Source organism: Telopea speciosissima, chromosome 8 (assembly GCF_018873765.1).
Source record: "Telopea speciosissima isolate NSW1024214 ecotype Mountain lineage chromosome 8, Tspe_v1, whole genome shotgun sequence".
In the NCBI taxonomy this organism is placed as follows: domain Eukaryota; kingdom Viridiplantae; phylum Streptophyta; class Magnoliopsida; order Proteales; family Proteaceae; genus Telopea; species Telopea speciosissima.
In genome coordinates, this window is record NC_057923.1 from 38,695,724 (window position 1) to 38,720,091 (window position 24,368).

The following is a 24,368-nucleotide window of genomic DNA, read 5'->3' on the forward strand; positions in this document are numbered from 1 at the left end:
CAGACTGAGCACCGAGTCAGACCAGTGAGCCTAGACCAACACTAGGACATCCAAAAATAGTTTGCACATTAAATAACACATGTCTGATTTGACACTTTACAATTTGACCCCGCACTCGAGGTGCATTGCCAGCCCGCAGCCAAAACTGAAACAGCAACTGATCTTATAGAACCAGGCCAAGGTGAGTGGAATGTCATCGTGTATGTACATGTAACATGAATAATATGCTGAAATTAAACTTTTATAATATTAATACTGTGTTATATGTTTAATTCAAATCTTATGTATTCATTACAACATTGTGTTGACTGTTGGATAACTCTGCTTGAATATTCTATGCTGGTTGTGAATGCTAGACTAGATGTCGTTGTCAGCTTGGAAATGAGGCCTGCGATAGCCCATAGTATGGGATACAGTTGACACTGCCCGACTCATAAGATGCTATATAGACATGGGGTTAGAGTTTCTTCACCCGTGTTACGCACCCTTACCAACAGGGGTTAAGGTGTTGGATACTTGTGAGACTGATCGTATATATGAGCTATATGTCGGGCTTTAATCCAAAAAAGAAATGAAAAGAGAAAAAGGGACGGTTACCTCATAGGTTAATCATAGAGGGCTGGTCGCGCTGACCTTGGTGAACGAATGTGGGAGCTGACTGGTGCTCTCCGACAACTCAATGGGTGTATCGCGAGAAGGGGTTAAAAGCCTGCACCAGGGATGCATGTATTGGGGATTGTAGTAGCAGTAACCTGCCCTAGTTGTGATGTTCTGTCACACCCCAAACCACCCCCTCGGAGGATTAGGTAGGTGACTCGAATTGCGTAACGACAATCCGCCAAATCCCAAGGATCTAGAAGTAGTTAATACAATTACGGTCCCACATTCATAACATAACTACAGGTAAGATCAGAGTGCTGCAGATAATCTACAATGATAACAAAAAAGAAAGCATAGCGATACTGGAATGATGATGATGATATATATATATATATATACATAAGTGAGTTCTGATACACTCCTTCCCAGTACAACCCACAACTGAAAGATAAAGCTGATAAAAGCTAAAAGGAAATACATACATATATATATATATATATATATATATATATACAGGGTGAGATAACTCGACCCTGGTGTGGGCTTCCCACATGATATGCAAGTCCAGATTATTTAATTAGCCACCTAACAATACAACTAAGTCAGGTTAGTGCTACTACAATCCCCAATACATGTATCCCTGGTGTGGGCTTGGTTACCCTTTCCTACGATACACCCATTGAATTATCGGAGAGAACCAGCTGGCCCCAGCATCTCCCTAACCAGGATAGCCCGATCGGTCCCCTGGATTAACTCTTGTGAGGTAACCGGCTTAATATAATCTCACCTTTCGGTGCTTCCTGACATGTAATTCGAGGATGAACTTTATGTGTGGCATATAGACAAAAATTCAGCTTTTGTTGCTTCCCAAGCTTGTAGCCTGAGGCTTCCCAGCATATTTGCCCTGGGGCATCCCAGTTGTGCTGAGGCTTCCCTACGTAAATGCCTCTAGGGTTTTACAGTAGTCCTTACAGTTATCTAACACCTTAAACCCTGTTGGAAAGGGTGCGTAGCACGGGTGATGAAACTCTAACCCCATGTCTATATGGCATTGTACGAGTCGGGCGGTGTTAACCGTATTCCATACTATAGGCTACCACCGGCTTCGTTTCCAAGCCGACTACGGCATCTAGTCTAGCATTCACAATCATCATGTAAAAATCACAGTGTTGATCAACAGACAATCAATGTGTAATGATTTTGAGTAATTGAACAGAATTTAAATAACACAACATTTATAATTTAAGAATTTAATTGCCGGCATAATAATACAGTTACACATACATACACGATAATATTTCACTCACCTGGGTCTGGTTCTAGGAACTCAGTTGCAAATTCAGTTTCGGCTGCAGTTTGGCTGTAGGCCTCGAGCGTGGGATCAAATCCTAGATATAAATCAGAAATTTGTCATTTAATATTCCAAACTATTTTTGGATGTCCTAGGGTTAATCTAAGCTCACTGGGTTGACTCGGTGTATAGTTGGTCATCACTTGGAATTCTCTGGGCCTTGCACTGGGCCTTAGGTCTATGTCCCGGTGCATCATCCAGAGTTGGTGGCTTAGGGGTAAAATGGTCATTTATTACATTAGTACATGTTTCTAGGTCATAATAGTTTTACTGTGCTGTCCCCAACTTGACAGTGTTGCAAGACCATCACAGACGGGGTTTCCAAGTCCTGTGGGGCCCACTTGGGTTCCCAAAGCACTCATACACATGGACAAATGTGGGGAGGGACATTTAGGTCATTTCTCACCTCCCTACACTGTATTGTGGCCCTAGGGTGAGGAGCCCCAGGTCAGAGCATCAAAACAGCAAGATTTCCTTCACTAGGCGATGTCTCTGGGCAATGTCTGCATCGCCTAGAGATTGCAAAATCAGAATCAGGCTAAGATTCCAAGGTTTTGAACCATGGGCAGTGCATGGACCTTCTCCTAATGCATGCTAGATCATCTTGGATTCCCAGGGGCATACTTTACACTGGTCCTTGTGGATTTTCAGTCAGGCCCACCACTTGGCTGCCAGAGGCTGCCGAGATAGCCCAGTGAATAGTAACCCACGGTTTCTTCAGTTACAAAACTTGGTTTTAGCTACATGCAAGGCTGGATTTAGGTGTAAAATGATAATCCAAGGTTGTTACCACTTAGGGTTAGGTTCCATGCAGCCAAGATGTGAAATCAGGACTCCAAACAGCATGTTTTCAGTGTAACTTAGCAGTGTAGCCAGGCATAGCTCTGGTTTCGGTTCCAGAGGCAAGAACAGATCTGTAAAAGATCATATAAACCTCAGATCTTCCATGCATCATGCTTGCATGGCAGATCTGAGATGGTCCATGGCAGCCCCCAGCTGTTCTGGGCTGCCAATGGCTAGAAACTCATCAAAACCTCAGAGATTCAAAGAGGAAAATAGTAAATCATCAAGGCAGCAGGTAGAGTAGGGTTGTTTATACCTGCATAGGTCTGGGGTGGCACGAAATCAGGGCTCAAAGGTGTAGGCTGCTCCCTCCTTCCTCCTTCTCTTTCTCTTTTCTTCTTCTTCCTCTCTTTTCTTCCTTTTCTTTCTTCTCCCTTCTCCCATGATTTGAACAGTAGCCAAGGGTCTAAAATGAACCCAAGGCACTGGTATTTATAGCCCAGCCCATGACTAGGGTCTGTTTGGCTGCTAAGGTCTATTTCCAAAATGCATTTTTTACTACATTCACAGCCATTTTGGTCATTCTGGTGGGGTCCACAGTGATCCAAGGGTATGAGGTGGTCCCTTAGACTCCCCTCAACCTATGGAGGGTGCTCATGTCCAATATAGGTGGTCCCCACAGAATAAATCATTAAAATAATGTAGTTTTGCACTCTGGGCGATGTCTCTGGGTAATGTTTGCATTGCCCAGAGAATTCAGCAAGGCTGAAACTCTGTGGGCTTGCACAGGGGTTTGACCCAGGGTCAGGGCCTTGTACCCACATGTCACTTAGGGTCTTTTACACACATTTCCAGGGGTGGGACCCACAGTTATGAAGAGGAGAGAGAATACCTGGAGTCCAGGCAATACATTATGCTATGAGCTGTGCAGTTGCAAGGGTCAGTTGTCCATCTTCTGACAGGTATGTAGGAAGACATGCACAGGGTTTCTTCATCAATTTCAATCACTGGAGTGATACTCCACAGTGTGCTTGGATGCCATGTCTGGGGTTCCTGTCCTTCAGTCAAGATTCCAGTCAGTTAGGGGCAGGGTTTGACATGTTAGGTGGCTAATAAATAACTGGACTGCATTTTCATGTAGGATCCATATGATTGTGGTTGCATATGCATGCATGATGATATGTTTCATTCACGGGCTCAGTGGGGCTCACACTCTATTATATATGCTTTTCTATTAGATGATTGTACAGGTGGATGTCACTGTGGCAGGGAGGCTCGTTACACGGAGGAGAGCCTTGGTGGTTATGACCGTATTGGTGTGGACCCCGATGGAGGTTGTGCTAATGGTCCGGGTGTTCTCGATGACTACTGAGGACTGACCCTGAAGGGTACTGATGTGGACATGATGCTGCTTTTTTATCTTGAGGACTCCTTTTTGACTTTGTCTGGAGTTTATCCCCGTCTCTATTTTTAGTTTTCTTACTTCCTTTTTGGGGCTTGAGTTACCTCGCCATGTGTATATTTTTTTTTTATTTCAGCTGATGTATATATTAGTTCCTACTGTTCTGTTTGTGGGTATGTGTGGGGGAATGAACAAACCTACTTATGTATATATCATCTTTTTCCGTACCGCTACGTTTCTTTTATTTTTCAATGTATATATAGTTTTTCTGTAGCACTCTGAGTTACATGTTGTATTACTATGGATGTATGTCTATGAATGGATTAACTGCTTCTAGATCCGTGGGATTTTAGCGGATTGCCGTTTTACAATTCGGGTCACCTACCTAATCCTCCCAGGGGTGGTTTGGGTTGTGACATTTATTATTATTTATTTATTTATTTATATTATTATATTATATATAGTTTTTATTCACATAATCATTCAAATGCTGCAATTATGTTAATCATGCCCACATAAGGTGGAAACCATAAGTCTATAAACAAATATCTCAAAACTGCTGAAATTTCCATTCTCTGGGCAATTCTTTGGGCGTTTGGCCCCATCGCCCAGTGCATCGCCCAGAGAATCAGGGCCCAGGCTATATTAGTCCGAGAGTTGTCATTTTCAACTCGTTTTCAATCCTAAGTCTTCCAAACCCCTAGGGTAGAGCTCTAGAGGCTTCCTTGACTATTTCTACACCAAATTCACGTGTTTTCACGAGTCCTCCGTGCATCTAAGCGAATCTAGGGTAAGTTTCTTATACTTTTTCTCCCTTTTTGGACTGCTGTCCACATTTTCCTTTCTTTTTGTTTGGAGTCACAGATTTTATGCCCTAATTTGTTTTTATTTTTCTTTCTTGCTTGCAGCACCATGTCCACAAGTGGCAGACATAGTACAGCGAGGAAGGCAGTGACCCGCAAGTGGCTGCGGTCTGATCCCGCACCTTCTTCACCATCTACGGTACCCGCTGCCTCACTAGGATAGGATTCCTCGCCCGAAGAGCCAGAGTTCGATCACTTTTGGTTCTCTAGATTTGAGCACTCGAAGGACTGGGCGAAGTTCAAGTCCAAGAACATAGTGAATGGGAGGATGGTGCAAGTGGATGACTTCCACTAGTATGGGCTATATGCTAGGTTTAATGCCCTAGGCTGGGCATTGATGTTGTCACCCACACAGCCATGCTACCCGAACCTGGTTCGGTATTTTTATTGCAACCTCGTACCATCTGAGGTGCAAGGATTTAGTTTGGAGAGCAGGGTGAAGGGAGTTGACATGAGGTTCACCCTTGCCATCTTAGCAGATATATTGGAACTGACCAACACAGGCGATAGATGTTATTACAAGCCTCGGATAGATATTTTCGACATGTTTTCTCTGGAGACTAGGAGGACGGTCTTCAAGGCATTGACTAGGATAGAAGGGGTTCCGAAATCTGAGGCTGACTACTAGCCTACACCTAGGATCATTAGCAGATGTATCTCCTACCATATTTATCCGAAGGGCGGTAACCGGGGTAGTATTTCTATGCTTCAGGGGTACATCATATACTGTCTGTTGGGGGCTTGTAAGGGGGTTCCAGTGATTAACCTTCCATATTTGCTTATGCAGGTGATGCTATACCATACGTAAAACCCATCTGATGGGAACCTACCCTATGGGAAGTTCTTAACCCTAGTGTTTTAGTACTTTGGAGTTCCACTGGCTGGAGAGTACACAGATGGGGACAGGTCAAAACCCATTAGCAAGACCTCGATCCAGAAAATGAAGATGCAGGGGGAGCTTAAGAGCGATCCTGAGGGTGGAGAGGAGATGGAGATGGAGCAGGAGCAGGAGGTTGGTTTAGATGAGCAGGGTGATCCAGAGGGTACTGGGGCACAGTTTGCAAATCTGCCCTCCTATGAGCCGACCGGTCTACTAGTTCCAGGTGCTAGAGTCCTATGGGTGGTCCGATATGATGGCACAGTTTTAGGGTCTCCGCACCCAACTGACATAGATGTTGACGCGAATGGATCAGGGATTCACTTCCCTGGAGGGGAGAGTAGGTTCTGTGGAGCAGCGCCTAGACTTTTGGGACTCCTACTATCGCGTCAACTCCCGACAGACTCAGCCTCCATCGAGCGACATACCCCCCCAGGAGTAGCCTTCCAGCACCAGTTCATATTTTAGCCTGACTTGATGTAGTTCCTCTTTTTTTTTTATCATGGATTATGTAGTTTTTTTTTTATTCAATTCTTGCAGATGTATTTGGAAGTAGTACTTCCATTTTGAACTCTATGTAGTGGCCTCCACCACAGTTGACTTAACTTTTATTAGAATTTAACGTGTGTGTTCTGTCTCTTTATTTACATTCACCCCTATAGCTTTTAATTATTACATGTTTTATTTTCTTGCAGTTTATTATTCATATTCTGCTGTTTGTGAATGTAGAAAGAGCTTCTCGCTCTGATACCAAGCTCTGTCACACCCCAAAACCACCCCCTAGGAGGATTAGGTAGGTGACCCGAATCGCATATTAGCAATCCGTCAAATCTCACGGATCTAGAAGCAGTTAATCCATTCATAGACACACATCCACCAGAATACAACATGTAAAACTCAAAGTGCTGTAGAGAACTACATTTACATTAAAACATTTGAGAAGTGTAGCAGTACAGGAAATGATAATATGTACAATATTGTGTCTGAACATTCCCTCTCTCACTCCTACAGAAAGAATAGTAGTAACTACCATATACAACTTTTAAACAAAAGAAAATATATACAGGGCAAGGTAACCCGAGCCCTAAAAAGAAGAAAGCTAAAGGTAGAAACGGGGAGAAACTCTTGTCAAAAATGAAAAGGAGTCCCCAAGATAAAAAGTCAATAGTAACACCCTTCATAGGTCATCTTTAGCAATCACGGAGAACACACACACCAATGGTATGACCTCCGTCGGGGTCCACACCAATATAGTCATAACCACCATGGCTCTCCTCCGGGTAATAAGTCTCCCCGCCACAGTGACATCCACCTGTAGGATCATCTAATAGAAAAACATATATAACAGAGTGTGAGCTCCACCGAGCCCGTGAACGAAACACATCATCATGCATGCCAATACAATCACAACCATATGAGTTCTATATGAGGTGCAATTCAATTATTTATTAACCACTTAACATCACAACTAAGGCAGGTTAGTGCTACTATAATCCCCAATACATGTATTCCTGGTGTGGGCTTTTAACCCCTTCTTGCGATACACCCATTGAGTTGTTGGAGAGGACTAATCAGCTCTCCTAGCTTTCACAAAGGTCAGCCCGACCAGCCCTCTGTGATTAACCTATGAGGCATCCATCCATGTTCATCTCTTTTCTTTTTCCGACTTAAAGCCCATAATCACCTTTTCGGTGCAATCACAGTTCTTTTCTTTTATTTTCTATTCTCATTCATATGGTCACTCTCACAGGCATCCAACACCTTAACCCCTGTTGGTAAGGGTGCGCAGCACGGGTGATGAAACTCTAACCCAATATGTCTATATGGCATCATATGAGTCGGGTGGTGTCAACCATATCCATTACCTGAGATGGTAGGCTGCAAGAACTATGGCCAGATGCAGTAGCTCAGCTATGTTCCTCCTCCTTCCTCTTCTTGCCCTTCTCTTCTTCTCCTTCTCTCTCTTTTCCTTCTCTTTTTCCTCTCCTTTCTCTCTTTTCTCTCCTCCACGATTTGAACAGTGTAGAGGTTTTAATTATTGGCTGGGACTGCCTATTTATAGGCCAACCCTATTTAAGGTATGTTTGGCAGCCAGCCCCCTCCTCCAGAATGCATTTTTCAAACTGATTTTGGGCCATTCTGGCAACGCAGGTGGGGTCCACAGGGGTCCAAGGGTAGGTAATGGTTCTTAAAATTCCCATCTACCCCTAGAGGGTGTCCATGGTCTGTATGGGTGGTCCCCACATGTCTGGAGTCCAAAATAACCAATTCAGCCACTCTGGGCGATTGGTCAATTGCTCAGTGCCAGTGCATCACCCAGAGAATACAACAAAGCTATAATTTCTTTGTGCTTGCACAGGGGCTTGACCCAGGGCTTGGGCCTTGCACCAACATCACACCCAGGGCTTAACACATATCTTTTCAGGTGTGGGCCCCACATTTATGTGTAGGAGAGAGAATACCTGAAGTTTATGCAGTACATTATGTTGTGGGCAGTGCAACTGCATGGGTCTGCAATCCATCTTCTGACAGGTATGTAGGAGGACATCCTCGGGGGTTCTTCATTAAATTCAATCACTGGAGTGATACTCCATAATGTGTTTGGATGTCTTGTCAGGGGTCCCTGTCCTTCATTCAAAATTTCCAGCCAGTTAGGGGTAGGCTTGACACACTGGGCTTTAAAGCTCATCTCTTTATTGTTAAATGTTTTTACAGAGCAAGAAGCTAAGGACAAAGGAAAAGGAATTGTGATCGAGTAGGATCACTCATACTAAGGAAAACCTTTCTATTCTTTGAAGTTTAGTTAAGATTGATGTTATGGATGTTTAGATTTATGTTTGAACTATGTTTTAAGAATGTTTCACAGGATGATTGTAAATATTGTAGATAGATACCAACAAAGTTACTACCCAATGGATGGGTATTGGGGTTTATAAATGTTTATATGGTTTAACATTTTTAAGTTTTATTACCCCTAACCAATGGATGTTTCTGCTAAGACTCTATGGATTTTTATGTTATGGATCTTGATTGGATATATACGATGGTAGCGGAGCTTTTGACTCAACAAATGTTTATGATCCATGCATATTATGTAATTAAATGTGAATGCTTGAGTTTAACTTGCACGTACCCCAAATAGATCTAGCGTCATGGGCCCCACTAGGTCTAGGCATTTCGGGGGTATGACAAGACTTGGTATCAGAGTGGAGTTTAAGGGTTCTATAGACTTGTAACCTATTGGCATTGGACTTTAGAGTTGATTCTCTAACTTTTGATGTGTTTCATACTAAGAGGAAGGATGGAAAGTCAACCAGTGGCCACCTCTCAGTTAGAAGTTTATGCTGAGGATGTGCAAAAGTCCAAAACTGAGATCTATAAGAGGACCACATCTATGGGGCATAGGAAAGGGTGTGAAGGCCAGCAACCCCGAGTTCAGTGTCCCAGATGTAAAAGGAATCACCAAGCAGAGTGTTTACGAGGGACCTTTACATGTTTTATGCATATGGAGTCAGGCCATAATGCAAGGGACTATCCAAGTAGGAAGGCCTAGTAGAAACGAAAAGCAGAAGATGCTTAGGAGAAATAGTTAGACCAGGGCAAGAAAGAAAATGAGGATGATCAAAAGGAAAGAGCTACTGATATATGATTTTGATAGTAGTTCGAGATACTATTACAGAAGAGAGGGAAAACACCCAATCTGAGGGTGAAACATCAAAGAAGTTCAAGCCCAACAACTTTATAGGAAAGTGGGCTACGGATCAAAAGAGGAAAATTCAAGAGAAAGGACCCAAAGTTGATTGTTCCAAGTGTGGCAAGAGCTACAAGGGAGAATGTTTAATGGGAACCTCTATTTGTTTCAAATGTGGAAAGAGTGGACACTATGCTAGAGAGTGTAGGGCTGGTGGTAGTTTCCCAAGGAAAGAACGACAGGGAGGTTCAGGTAAGAAGATTACGGAGGACCAGGAGCAGAAGTTTTCTGGCATAGCTTATACCATGACCACCAAGGATGTTGAAGTTTCACCTTTAGTGGTGGAAGGTATATTTTCTTCCTATGTTATATATTATAATGCATGTTTAAAGAATGAATTTAATGAATGATAGACTATTAGTGGGATCCTTAGTGTGATACTTTATGATCATGATAATGACTTATTGTTACACCCACACCCATAATCCTAATTAATTATCCTATTCGTCCCTGTGAAGTGTAGATACCGCTACCCAATATGTTGGTGAGTTATTCGTGATGGTTGTCAAGCTTAGCTTCAAAGTCATCGACTTTGACACGGGTTTGCCTGTCAAAGAAAGGTTCCTCAATCGAAAATGGGGTAGATTCATCGATGATGACTTCCTCGACTTTCCTCCAAGTACAAGCCCTAAGAGTGAAGCATACCGGAAGGCACACCCTGTGTCGTGCCATATCGATACTTCATTCTCTGATGAGGTCAGCATCGCCGTTGGGAAACTCTTCGGGATCATGGGGCACACACCATGATGGAAGAAGGGTAAGTTACTGACCCTATCAAATACTAGTATTACCCTCTCCAGGTCTTTGATGTGCGGGCCAAAGCCCGGACCTTTTTTGATTGTTAAATGTCTTGTTCCTGCCTCGCGTAGGTTAGTGTTCACCAGAGGGCATGAGCCTTTAGAATGAACTATTGCAAACCTTAACAACATGAAAATCACCTTCTGGTCAAATTCTGTTACTCTGGCAGATTGACCCTTGTTTAATTAAAATAGCATAACTTCTTCATGCTAACCTAATTTTCTTTGATTCCAATTTTAGTAGAAACTAAATTCATATATATTCATTTTATTAGAAGGAACCATTGTCCAATTCTGCCTCCAGAGGATCTGAAATTTCACTTCAAGTTGCTATCATGGATTGAATTCTTCTATTCTGGCAGATTGACCCCTGTTCAGTTAAAATGAGATAACTCCACCATCTGAAGCTCGATTGTCTTGATTCTTGATTTTTTAGAAACTATACTCATAGGACTTCATTTTGTTAGAAGAAACCATTTTCCAATTCTCCCTCCTAGTGAGCTGAAATTCCACTTGAAACCAAAATTTTCCTGTTGTTGCTGTCTCTGGTCGATCCATACTAGTCGATCCGGATCAACCTCTTCGATCGACCAGTGCTGTTGTTGTGTGTATTTTTCATCTCTAATGTGTGGGGCCAATGTCTTGCACCCCAAATCATCTCCCCACACCAAAATTGACTCATGAAAACATTGCCCCGGCAATGTGACCATGTGGGGCTCATTTATATGACTATGCGCATAGAATAGGGAAAAAGAATGTGTTTTCATCCAAAACTACCCTAGCCAAACATACCCTAAGTTCCCTCTATATAAACCTAACCCTTATTTTTGAAATTCATTTCTTTCCCAAAAAGAAATGTTGGAGAGAGAGGGAGAAGAGAAAGAAGAGAAAGGAGGAAGGTAGAAGAAGAGAGCGCTTGGGTGCACTTGAACCTTGGAAATCCTAAGGTAAGTCTGCATCCCACGATTTTTCCCTTTCCACAGACCTCATTAAATTCTAGTTTTTCTAGATGATGAGTCAAATTATTAGCTTCCTTGACCTCTCATGTCTAATCTATCATGTATATGAGCTTAGGAACATGATTCACTAAGCATCCAGCCCAATATACTTGCTATTTGTATTTCTTTAAAGTTTCAGAACATGAAACCTCTCTTTAAGTTCTGATTCTTGTTCTTTTGTAGTTCAGATTGTCAATCTCTTAAACCCCATGCTCAATTCTTCTTGTATTCAAGCTCAGGAACCCAAATCCATAAACATGCAAGCCAAACCCCTATTTGATTGTTTCTTTTAAATTTCCAGAACCTGAAACCATCATGAATACCAAATGGCAACCATGGAAATAACCATCTAACATGTAAAATGATGTATATAAACCTTGGATTTGTAGGGTAGGACTCATTCCTTTACATGCATGTTAAATTCCTAAGTCAATAGCTTAAATCTGTAATGACTTAATTCAGCCCATTCCTATTCTGTTTGAATAATTTGGTATGTTTGATGCCAATCTGCAGCCATGCATGCTGGGTTAATGGAACATGAACCAAATCCATCATGCATGTTGAATCTCTCTTCAAGACCATGAAATTGGGTCAAAATGGATAGTGAAGGTGTTTGCTGATCTTGAATCCCAACTCACTTTGAGTAAAAATAAGTCAAATCCTTAGAAGACATCTATATTCTCGAGCTGTACATGCACTGGTCGATTGCCACTGATCTATTAGATGGACCAGTAGCAATCGACCACTACAAGAAACTTGAACCAGACTTGAACTTGATCAGCCCCATAGCCTAAAACATCATATGAGAGGCCATTTATGTAAACCAAATAGGAAACCATGCCTTGTCGCTACCTTAGGGTGACAGGTTGATTGGATCAACCAGTCCAATCAACAAGTACAGATCCTTGATTGAAAACTGACCAAACTGTATGGGAATCATTAGAACATCACCTAAGAGACCTCTGGTGGGAAGCCATGTTCAAAACCATAAAATCCTTTTCAGTTTTGTTGCTACCAGCCCTACTAGTCGATTGCCACTGGTCTATTGGATGGACCTATGCCAATCGACCACTGAAGCTGTCTTTCTAGAATTGAGTCTGGCCTTGGTTTAAAACTTAAACCAAGGGTACCCCTGGACTCCATAGCCATTTTCATATCTATTAATGTTTGCTTTTGATTTAAATAACCCTAGGCTATAACAACTTGCCCGGCGACGCGTATCGAAGTGCTTTTGAGGTCCGGCAGTCCTTCAAGCAAATAGATCTTAGCCAAGGTGAGTGGGTTTTGGGTAATTCTTTGAGTTTGTTTACATTATTAAACATATAATAGTTATGTTGTTCGTATCATTATCAAGCATATTGCATCTTGCATTTTATCTCTTACTTGATTGATGTGATGTTGATGTGGATTGTATATCTATACTTACATTGGGTTACGATGTCGGGTGGTACCGGTATCAGAACTAATAAACCCAAGATTATACGGACCAAGCAGGAGCTGCCACGTGTCCCGTCCAAAGGGTGGGCCACCCCAAAACCAGCTCATATACGAACCGTAAGAACACTCATAGACGTAGCCTACCCACGAGCGCGGCCTCCTCACCAGGCGCGACCTTCCCTTGGGCACGGCCACCCATAGGCGTAACCTCCTCTTGAGCGCGGCCTCCCACAGGCACGACCTCCCACAGGCGTGGCCTCCTCGTAGGCACGACCTCCTCTTGGGTGCAGCCTCCCCACGGGCTCGGCCTCCTCGTAGGCGCGACCTCCCCATGGCGCGGCCTCGCTGACCCCACCTAAGTGCCCAGAATGGTTGTGAATGCAGTAAAAAATGCATTCTAGAAATGGACCTTAATAGCCAAACAGACCTTAGTCAGGGCTGGGCCCATAAATAGCAGTGCCTTGGGTTCATTTCAAACCCTTGGCTACTGTTCAAATCGTGGGAGAGAAAAGAAGTGAGAAAAGAGAGAAAGGAGAGGAAGAAGAAGAAGAAAGAGAAGAAGGAAGAGAGGAGAAGCAGCCTTGCATCCAAGGCCTGATTCGAGCAGCCTCTGATCACTTCAGGTATAAAATCAAACCCCTGTGATGTTGTTCTTATGCTGCTACTATTCATCCTCTTGATATCTTTGTGTTCTTGATGAATATCTGGCCATTGGCAGCCCAGAACAGTTGGGAACTGCCATGGACTGTCCCAGATCTGCCATGCAAGTATGATGCATGGAGGATCTGAGGATTTTATGAGGTTTTACAAATCTGTTCATGTCATTGGAACCGAAACCTGGCTGTGCATGGCTGCACTGCCCAGTTACACTAATAGCTGGTTGTATGGAGCCCTGGATCCTTGTCCTGACTACATGGGACCAAACCCCAAGTGGTAGCAGACTTGAATCAGTGTATTAGACCTATAATCAACCTTGCATGTGACTAAAACCAAGTTTGGAAGTTGGAGAAATTGTGGGTTACTATTCACTAGGCTGTCTGGGCAGCCTCTGGCAGCCAAGTAGTGGGCCCAGTTGAAAATCCACATGGACCAAAGTGAAGATCACCCCTGGGGGTCCATGTCCATGATACCCTAACATGCATGGGGAAATGATTTGGTCACTGCCCATGGTCAGCAACCTTGGAAACTCAATCAGATCTCGTTTTTGCAATCTCTGGGTGATGCACTGGGCGATGCAGACATCACCCAGAGACATCACCCAGTGAATGGAATGTTGCTGTTTTGATGCTCTGACTTGGGGTACCTCACCCATTGGCCATGTAATTGTGTGGGAAGGTGGAAAATGACCTAAATGGCCCTCCCCATATCTGTTCATATGAATAAATGCTTTAGAACCCAAGTGGGCCCCGTAGGACTTGGAAACCCGCCTGTGATTGGTCCTGCAGCACTATCAAGTTGGGGACAGCACTGTAAGCCTAATGTTACCTAGGATCATGTACCAATACTATAAATGACCATTTTGCCCTTAGGCCACTATCTCTAGATGATGCACCGGGACATAGACTTAAGACCCAGTGCAGGGGCCAGAGAATTCCAAGGGAAGACCAATTGCACATTGAGTCAACCTAGTGAGTTTAGATCAACCCTAGGACCTCCAAAAATAGGTTGGAATACTAAAATGTCAATTTTTGATTTATATCTAGGATTTTATCCCCCGCTCGAGGCCTACAACCAGACTGCAGCCGAAACTGAATTTGCAACTGAGTTCTTAGAACCAGACCCATGTGAGTGAAATATTATCGTGTATGTATGCGTAACTGCATTATTTTGCCAACAATTAAGTTCTTAAATTATAAATGATGTGTTATTTAATTCTGTTCAGTTACTCAAATTACTACACAATGATTGTCTGCTGATCAATACTGTGATTCTTATCTGATGATTGTGAATGTTAGACTAGACGCCGTAGTCGGCTTGGAAATGAGGCCGGTGGTAGCCCTTAGTATGGGATACGATTGACACCGCCCGACTCATACGATGCCATATAGACATGGGGCTAGAGTTTCATCACCCGTGCTATGCACCCTTGCCAACAGGAGTTAAGGTGTTGGATAACTATGAGGACTACCGTAAAACCCTATAGGTGTTTAAGCTGGGAAGCCTCAGCACAGCTGGGATGCCCCAGGGCAGATTTATCGGGAAGCCTCGGGCTATAAGCTTGGGAAGCACCGAAAGGTGAATGTTTTTGGCAGAATGCCACATATGATGATTATGCACCGGTTTGGTGAATTGATATTGAGTTGGTTACCTCACAGGAGTTAATCCAGAGGGCCGGTTGGGCTGACCTGGGTAGGGAGATGCTGGAGCCAGCTGGTCCTCTCCGACAACTCAATAGGTGTATCGCGGGAAGGAGTAACCAAGCCCACACCAGGGATACATGTATTGGAGATTGTAGTAGCACTAACCTAACTTAGCTGTATTATTAGGTGGCTAATAATTAATCTGGACTTGCATATCATGTAGGATCATGTGGATTGTGGTTGCATGTGCATGCATGATGATATGTTTTGCCCACGAGCTCAGTGGGGCTCACACTCTGTTATACATGTTTTTCTTTTAGATGATTCTGCAGGTGGATGCCGCTGTGGCATGGAGGCTCATTACGAGGAGGAGAGCCCTGGTTATTATGATGATATTGGTGTGGACCCCGACGGAGGTCATGCCGATGATGCGTGCATTCTCGGTGGTCATTGATGAAGGCTAGTGAGAAGTTTACTTGATACTATTTATCTTGGGGACTCCTATGTGTTTTTGTTAGGAGTTTATCCCCATCTTGCTTGTGGTGCAGTCTTAGTTTTCTTTTTCTTTTTGGGGTTGAGTTATCTCACCCTGTATATGTATATGTATATATTTTCTTTGGCTTTTGTTTCTGTCAGCTTTACTCTTCAGGTTGTGGGTGTATGGGGTATGTATCAGGACAAACTTGTGTATATATGTTATCATCATTCCTGTATCGCTACGCTTTCTCTTTTGTTATTATAATTGTAGTTTATCTATAGCACTCTGATCTTGCTTATGGTAAAGTGATGAATGTGGGACCGTGAATGTAATAACTGCTTCTAGATCCATGGGGTTTGGCGGATTGCCGTTATGCAATTCGGGTCACCTACCTAATCCTCCCAGGGTGTGGTTTGGGGTGTGACAACCACATTTACCTTAGTGTTCTTATTTGGAAAGGTCTTCTTAGCAACCCCAGTTCATTGGCTGTTCAGAGTCATGCCTTGTTTAAGGTTCCCTTGAATCAAATCAGGAGGGCTCAAGGCATCTTCAACTTGCTGGCCCGCCTCAATCAAGGCCTTAAAGGTGGTCAAGGGTTGAGCAACAGATGAGTCTTATCAGACATTTGGAGGTTCTTGATGATCACCTTGATTTGCTCCTTCTTTGTAGGCTGGTCCCACATCAATGCAGCCTTGGATCTAAACCTCATCAGGTATTGAGTGAACCCCTCGTTAGCCTCTTGCTTAGTAGTTTTCAGATCTCGACGGGTCAACTCCATCTCAGTATTGTATGAATATTGGTTCTTAAAGGCTTTCACCATGTCATCCCAAGTGCGGGTTTGAGAAAAATCTAAGGATATGAGCCATCTCAAGGCAGGCCTAGTCAAAGACATTTGGAATGCTTGGCCCATCCGCTGTTCAAAAAAGTTTTGGATTCTCATCTGACCGACATATACCCTAAGGTGGGATCGTGGGTTACCATTTCCATCAAATTTCTTGGATTTCCACTTGAAACCTTTGAGTAATTATGCTTTAGGGAAGAAATGAAGTCTCTTAGATCTATCATCTGGTCTTCCACCCCTTTCACATTCTTCATGGCATGTTCTAGCTTCTCGACCTTTTGCTTCAAGAGTCGGGTTTCCATAGAGTCAATAGAAGGTTGTAGTCTAAAAGTGATGACCTCATCTTCTAAGGCCAAATTGGAGTTTTACGAGGAACCTCCATGAAGTCGAGTACAACTTTAGTCTGGACTAGATGGAACAAGGACACTAATCGACAGCTTGGTCACTAAACCCACTAAATGCTACATTTAGGTCTTGAGTTCCTCAATATTAGCGCGGATGGTTTCGTCAGCCATTTCTGATTCAAGGGGGCTTGAAATGTGAACTAGTCTTCTTCCGACCCTAGTACAACTAGTTGTAGAACCGGTATCTTGTCGTTCCGGAGTAATGGTTCCTAATGAAAGAAGGGTCACAATTAGACCAAAGGTAGGTTGAAAAAGAACTAGACCTATGGCGAACCTCATACTCCTAGTATGTCATTCCAAAGGAGGTATGATATGTAACATGATGCATAAACAAGTTCACAACAAGCATGCCAATCCCAAACAAGGGTTAGTAAGTGTAGTCGCTAAGTTGATCAAGTTCTAAGTTGGCCCAAATGTCAAAGGCCGCAATGTGACAAAGTGAGCCCAAGACAAGATCAAGGTTGGTCAGGCCGGTTAAGAACAGGTTCAACAAAGTGTCGGTTTGGTTCTCAACCAATATTACAGCTAGTGTGTCATGACCTAAGCGTTGGGCTCTAGATCCCCACATGATGCATGCTGGTTTAGAGGATAATAGGACCGAAAAAAGGGTTCCCTTAGCAAGGTGCTCCTATAGACCTCTCATCACTCCTACGAGTAAGTTGATCAAATGGTATAGCGGTGTAAGCCTCTTTGATATACCAAATGGTACGGTGCTAAGAGTTGTAGTTTCACCAAGGGTAACCTGCATGTCTACAAATCGGGCCCAGGGTTATGCTACGAGGTGTAAATAATGGGGTTAAACTTTGTAGTAGTTGGATAACCAACGATGTGTGATAGTGTATGCAAATATAATGCAAAGTTAGTGCGTAAGTTAGCATTCAAAAGCATACAGTAAAAAAAAAAATGTTAAAACAGTAGAACATATATGCCAAGCACATCAAAGTCTGACCTATTTTACATAAGTAAGAGTAGTCCCTAGTGGATTCGCCACTATGAGGACAATGATTGCATGGCAGGGGGATCGCCATGTGTCCTCCACCTCATACCTCTTTGAGGAAAGAGAGAGATGAAATGTGTGTTGGAGTCGCTACCTAGAGGAAGGTCTAGGACCCAAGATTATAAATGTAATGACTCTTATGCAATGCCCTTTTAGGGACAAATGGTCCATTGGTCGAGGTACTGGTCAAGTTATGGTCCGGGGAAGGTATTAGGCACCCCAGTCCGCTCGGACTTGCCAGTCTTCTATTACTAGACATTATGGAATGAATAACATGCTTTAATACTATGTAGATGGAAGTAAAAATGCAGGAAAATAAAGTACAAGGGGAGTGAAGAGAACACATACCTGGAGGTTCGACTGCAATGCAAGGGTTAGTATACCAGAATGTAAAGATGAAGGACTCAAAGACCTAAATAACCTAAACATGATTGACTCTTGGCTAATCATAATGATGTGATAAATGCATGAGAACGAAGGTGGTAACTTAATGCGTATGCATGGAGGAATTTGAGAATAAAATAGAAAAAATATGCCAATAGTGAATGTGCATGAGGGAGTCTTAAACTAAGAGGGATTGGGATCATTGAGATGCATGCATGGGAGATGAAATACAAAACATAAAATTAAGAAGGAATAAATAATATAGGGTGTGATCACCATCTAGGAAGATAGGATCACACTCCTCTTGGAGATGGAAAACTCAATAAAAGTAAGAAAACAAAGTAGATTGAATAATATCAAAGACCAAAGGGCCTACCTAGTGAAAGAAGATTGAAATAAGGGCATAGAGGTTTTCCTTGTGTAACTCAAGAGATTCATACATTGAGTAAGTATTGCCGTTTGCTGTGGCTTCTCTTGTCTCTTGTACTTGAATGCTTCTTTAGCTAAGCACTGAAATTGCCAGTTTGGTGTCTTCAAATCTTGATGTTGCAAGTAGGATTGTAGTTCTCAAGAGGTAAAGGGAGTGATGGGCTGAAACTTCAAACTCTTGAATGGAGGCTAAGTATGGATGGGGGGTGTCTCAATGCGATATAGGCAAGGAATCACCAAGGGAAGGTTATGCTAAGTTCATGCAATGGATAAGTAAGGTTCATGTAACCCTCCTCGACATGAGAGGAGATGTATTTATAGATGTAGAGGGGTGTGTGCACTCCAAATTCGTGTAGGGTTGGTGAATGGAGGTGTCTTTGCATCGACGGTGGGTGTAAAGTCAAAGTAAGGACTAATGGATAGGTGGCAAGTGTTTTGTTGCCTTTAGGGGTGTTTCTTGGGGTCTAAGGTAGCTAAGATTGAGATCCAAAGTGCCAAAAATAGGCTGGGACGTGAAAGGAATCGCAATTGGAGCTAAACATGGCAAGTTTGGGCTTCTCGGATCAGTAGTTATTCGACAATGAAAGTGCTCAATTCGACATCGAAGTGGACTATGGTCAACATCAAGTGGCTATCGATGAATAGGCCTCGTGTCAAACCTGCCCCTAGGCTGGCTGGAATTTTTTATTGGAGGATAGGAACCCCTAACATGGCATCCAAGCACACTATAGTGTATCACTCCAGTGATTGAATTTAATGGAGAACCCCCGAGGATGTCCTCCTACATACCTGTCAGAAGATAGATTGTTGATCCATGCAGTTGCACTGCCCACAGCATAATGTACTGCATGAACCCCATGTATTCTCTCTCCACCCCATAAATGTGGGTCCCACACCAGAAAATAGGTGCAAAAGGCCATGGGTGAGGTGTAGGTGTAAGGCCCCAATCCTGGGCCAAACCCCAATGCAAGCCCAAAGTGAAAGAGCCTTGTTGTATTCTCTAGGCGATGCACACATCACCCAGAGTGGGAAAATGCAGTGTTTTTTATCTACAAATGTGTGGGGACCACCCATACTGGCCATGGCACCCTCTATTGGTTGAAGGGAGTCTAGGGAACCATCTCATACCCTTGGACCCCTGTGGACCCCATGTGAGTGCCTAGAATTACTGAGAATCAGTCTAAAAACACATTCTTGAAATGGGCCTCAGTAGGCAAGCAAGCCTTCGTAGAGGGCTAGCCTATAAATAGAGGACCCCAGCCTTGTTTTAAAACCTATTTCATTGCTGAATTCATGGGAGAGAAAGGAAGAGAGAAAAGAGAGAAAGAGAAGGAAGGAGAAGAAGAAGGAAGAAGGGGAAGTTAGGGGGAAGGCTTACCCTTGCATCAAACCAGCTCCAGCAGCCATTCTCAGCTGTTCTCAGGTATAAAGTTACATGTATACCTGCTGCCTTGCTGCTATTACTATTTTTCTCCTTAGATCTCTGTGTTTTTTATGTATATCTAGCCATGGATAGCCCAGAGCAACTGGGGGCTGCCATGAACCATCTCATATCCAAGATGCATGGAAGATCTAAGCTTTTAAATGATGTTTTGATTGCTGTTGTACACCTGAGACCGAAATCCATGCATGTGCCAGACTGCACTGCACTGTTGCACCAAGAACAGGCAGTCTGGGCTCAGATCTGTGTACACTGGCTGCATCCAGCCTAGCCATGTGTTGCAGTAGCCCTAGATCACCCTAACATACATGGGACAGCACTTGCATGCAGCCCAATCCATGCCCAAAAGCTGAAACACAACTGGGTTACTATTCACTAGGCTGTCTGGGCAGCTCCTGGCAGCCAAGAGGTGGGCCTAGCTCAAAATCCAAGTGGACCAGCGCAAATTACACCCCATGAGGTCCATAACGACCTAACATGCATGGGGGATTGATCAAGGCATTGCTTTTGGTGCAAAACCTTGGAATTGGAGCCTATTCACGTTCGAAGCAGGCTCTCGGCAATGCACTAGGCGATGCACACATCACCCAGAGAATTAAAGTGGGTATTTTTATAGATCTACTTTGGGGGCTTCCACTATGGTACTGTACACAGTGTAAGAAGATGGTAAATGACCAAAATACCCCTCCTCACATCTGTTCATATATATTTGTACCTCGAGTACCAAGTGGGCCCCGCAGGGCTTGGAAACCATGCTTGTGTAGGTCCTGCAGCACTGCTGACTTGGGGACAGTGTTGTGAGGCTGTTGTGACCTAGAATCATGTACTACAATGGTAAATTACCATCCTACCCCTAGACCACATCCTCTGAATGATGCACCGGAACTTAGGCCTAAAGCCCAGTGCAAAGCCCAAAGAATATCAAGTGATGATCGACTGTACACCGAGTCAAACCAGTGAGCCTAGATCAACCCTAGGACATCCCAAAATAGTATGGAATGTTAAATGACAAAATTTTTATTTATACTTAGGGTCTGATCTCGTGCTCAAGGTATACTTCCAGACTGCAGCCAGAACTGAAACAACAGCTGATCTTGTAGAACCAGACCCAGGTGAGTGAAATGTTATCGGGTATGTACGTGTTACATTATTATTATGCCGGCATTTGATTTCTATAATTATACTGTTGTGTTACATAATCAAATTTAAATTTCATAAATATTACACACTATGTGACTGTTGATCAACTCTGTTTGAATATATCATGATGGTTGTGAATGTTAGACTAGATGCCGTAATCGGCTTGGAAATGAGGCCTGTGGTAGCCCGTAGAATGGGATACGGTTGACACCGCCTGACTCATACGATGCCATATAGACATGGGGTTGGAGTTTCATCACCCGTGCTATGCACCCTTGCCAACAGGGGTTAAGGTGTTGGATGCCTGTGAGGACTACCGTAAAACCTCGGGCGAATACGCTGGGAAGGCTCTGCAATATGCTGGGATGCCTCGGGAAAATATGCCGGGAAGCCTCGAGCTATACGCTTGGGAAGCACCAAAATGATGAATTATGGCTATAAGCCAAACTGAGTAAATCCTCGAGCTATATGCCGGGAAGCATCGAAAGGGTGAATTATAATACTAAGTCGGTTACCTCACAGGTTTAATCACAAAGGGCTAGTCGGGCTGACCAAGGGTATGTACGCTGGAGCTGACTGGTCCTCTCCAACAACTCAATGGGTGTATCACGGGAAGGGGTTTTAAGCCCACACCAGGGATACATGTATTGGGGATTGTAGTAGGACTGACCTGCCTTAGTTGTATTGATAGGTGGCTAATAAATAACTGGACCTGCATATCATGTAGGATCATGTGTAATGTGGTTGCATATGCATTCATGATGATATGTTTTACTCACAGACTCAGTGGGGCTCACACTCTGTTATATATGTTTTTCTATTAGATGATTGTATAGGTGGACGCTGCTATGGCGTGGAGGCTCATTCCGTGGAGGAGAGCCTTGGTGGTTATAATGATATTGGTATGGACCCCGACGGAGGTCGTGCCGATGATGCGAGCGTTCTCAGTGGTTATTGACGATGACCCGTGAAGGGTGCTCTTAATGTTTTTTGTCTTGGGGACTCCTTTTTGATTTTGTCATGAATTTATCCCCATCTTTGTTTCTAGTCTTAGTTCTTTCTTTTTGGGGTTGAGTTATCTCTCCCTGTAGATATTTACTTTTATTTCCGCTTATGTATATGATGGATCTTACTGTTCAGTATGTGGGTTGTATGGGGGAAATGAACAACTTTACTTATGTATATATAACAATCATTTTCCGTATCGCTACATTTTCTCTTTCTTCCATTCCAAACATAGTATATCTGCAGTACTCTAATTTTACTTGTGGTAATGTTATGGATGTCTGTCCGTGAGTGTATTAACTGCTTCTAGTTCCGTGGGATTTGGCGAATTACCGTTATGTAATTTGGGTCACCTACCTAATCCTCCCAGGGGGTGGTTTGGGGTGTGATAGAGCTTGGTAGCAGAGCGTGAGGCTCTTTTTACATTCACGGATGGCAGAATAGGAATAATAAGTTACTAATAATAAAACATGCTATAAGGTAAAAGCTACAGGGGAGGTAAATATAATTAAAAGACAGAATGCATATTTACATTAATGAAAAGATAAACTGTGGCCAAGCCACTACATAAGTTTAAACTAGAAGTACTATTTCCAAAATACATAGCTGACAAAAAAAAAAAAAAAACTAGTACATAAACCATCATAAAAAAAATAAAAATAAAAAGAGAAGTCAAAACTACATCAATAAGTCAAACTGAAGATAGGAAGCTCGAGCTGGTATGCTACTCCGGTGGAGGCTGAGTCTGTCATGAGTCAACGCGATAATATGTATCCCAGAAGTCCAAGCGTCGCTCTACTGATCCCACTCTACTCTCCAAGGACGAGAAGCCCCTATCCATCCTAGTAGACATGTCTGTGAGCTGGGTACGGAGGCCCTGGAATAGTGACATCATTGTTGAGGAAAACACCTTATACACTCCAAGCCATATTTTAATGGTAACAAATAAATCCTCTCTTGGACTAACATTTGTGTAAGATGTTTAGATGAGAGCGTAGCACCAAGTGAGGGGGAGCGTATACAAATGCATACAAGAATATGGCTCAAGATGTTTTTCAAAGACATGGAAGTCAAAAGTCAAAGCTTGAAGACAAAAGGCTCTGACTAACCAAAGAGCCTATTGAAGACTGAAGATAATTTGAAGACTATGTATTCAAATAGTTGTAATGATAAAGTCACAATTGATGTAATGCACACACGCACGCATACATCCATTTAGAATGTCCTTAGGAGGCATTTTGACCCCTTACACATGTGACTATTGAGTTTTGGAACCCCCCCCCCAAACCAACCCCTTAATGGAATTGGACTATTTCCACTGAAATTGCCCGATCCGGCATACCAGTTCCCAATCCGGCATACTAGATCAATGGGAGTCTCAGGAAAATGGTCACAGTAGCCCTCCGGAGTACGCTGGATTATGATCCGGCATACCGGATCCTTGTTGGCTTAGTTTTACCCTGATCTGGCATACCGGATCAGTGTATTACTGATATTATTTGACCGTTATTCTCCTGTTCAATATGAAAATTAGGTAATCTAGCATACCGGCTTATATATGGCTTTTAGAATCCAATCTTAATCTAGATTCCTAATTAAATTAAGCCACCTAGCCTATAAATGCCCACTTGTTTAAGGCTCTAAACACCACTACTAATCACAATCAAGAGCCTCCAAAAACAAATCACTCTCAAGTGAGAATTCAAGCACCAATTCAAGGCATTCACTCTCACTTAGCTTCTTTCATTCAACTTACATTAAAGCTTCATAGTTTGAAAGGTAGCAAAGCATTACTAAGGTTTGAGGTAACTCTAAACCCTTTAGTATCACTTTCACTTTATATAAGTAGGTTGAGTTCACTTGCTCGGAATCAAGAGTAGGTTTAGTCCTCTTGCTCATTAAATCAAGATTAGTTATTGTTGAGTCCTCTTGCTCTTTATTTCAAGATTTGTACGAGTCATCTTGCTCTTACTCAAGATTCGATTTAGTGAAATTCTCTCTAAGGTGAGTGGAGTGAACGTAGGCAAGTGTTGGCCGAACCACTATAAATCTCTTGTGTCACTCTTTAATTTATTACTTGTTTATTGCTT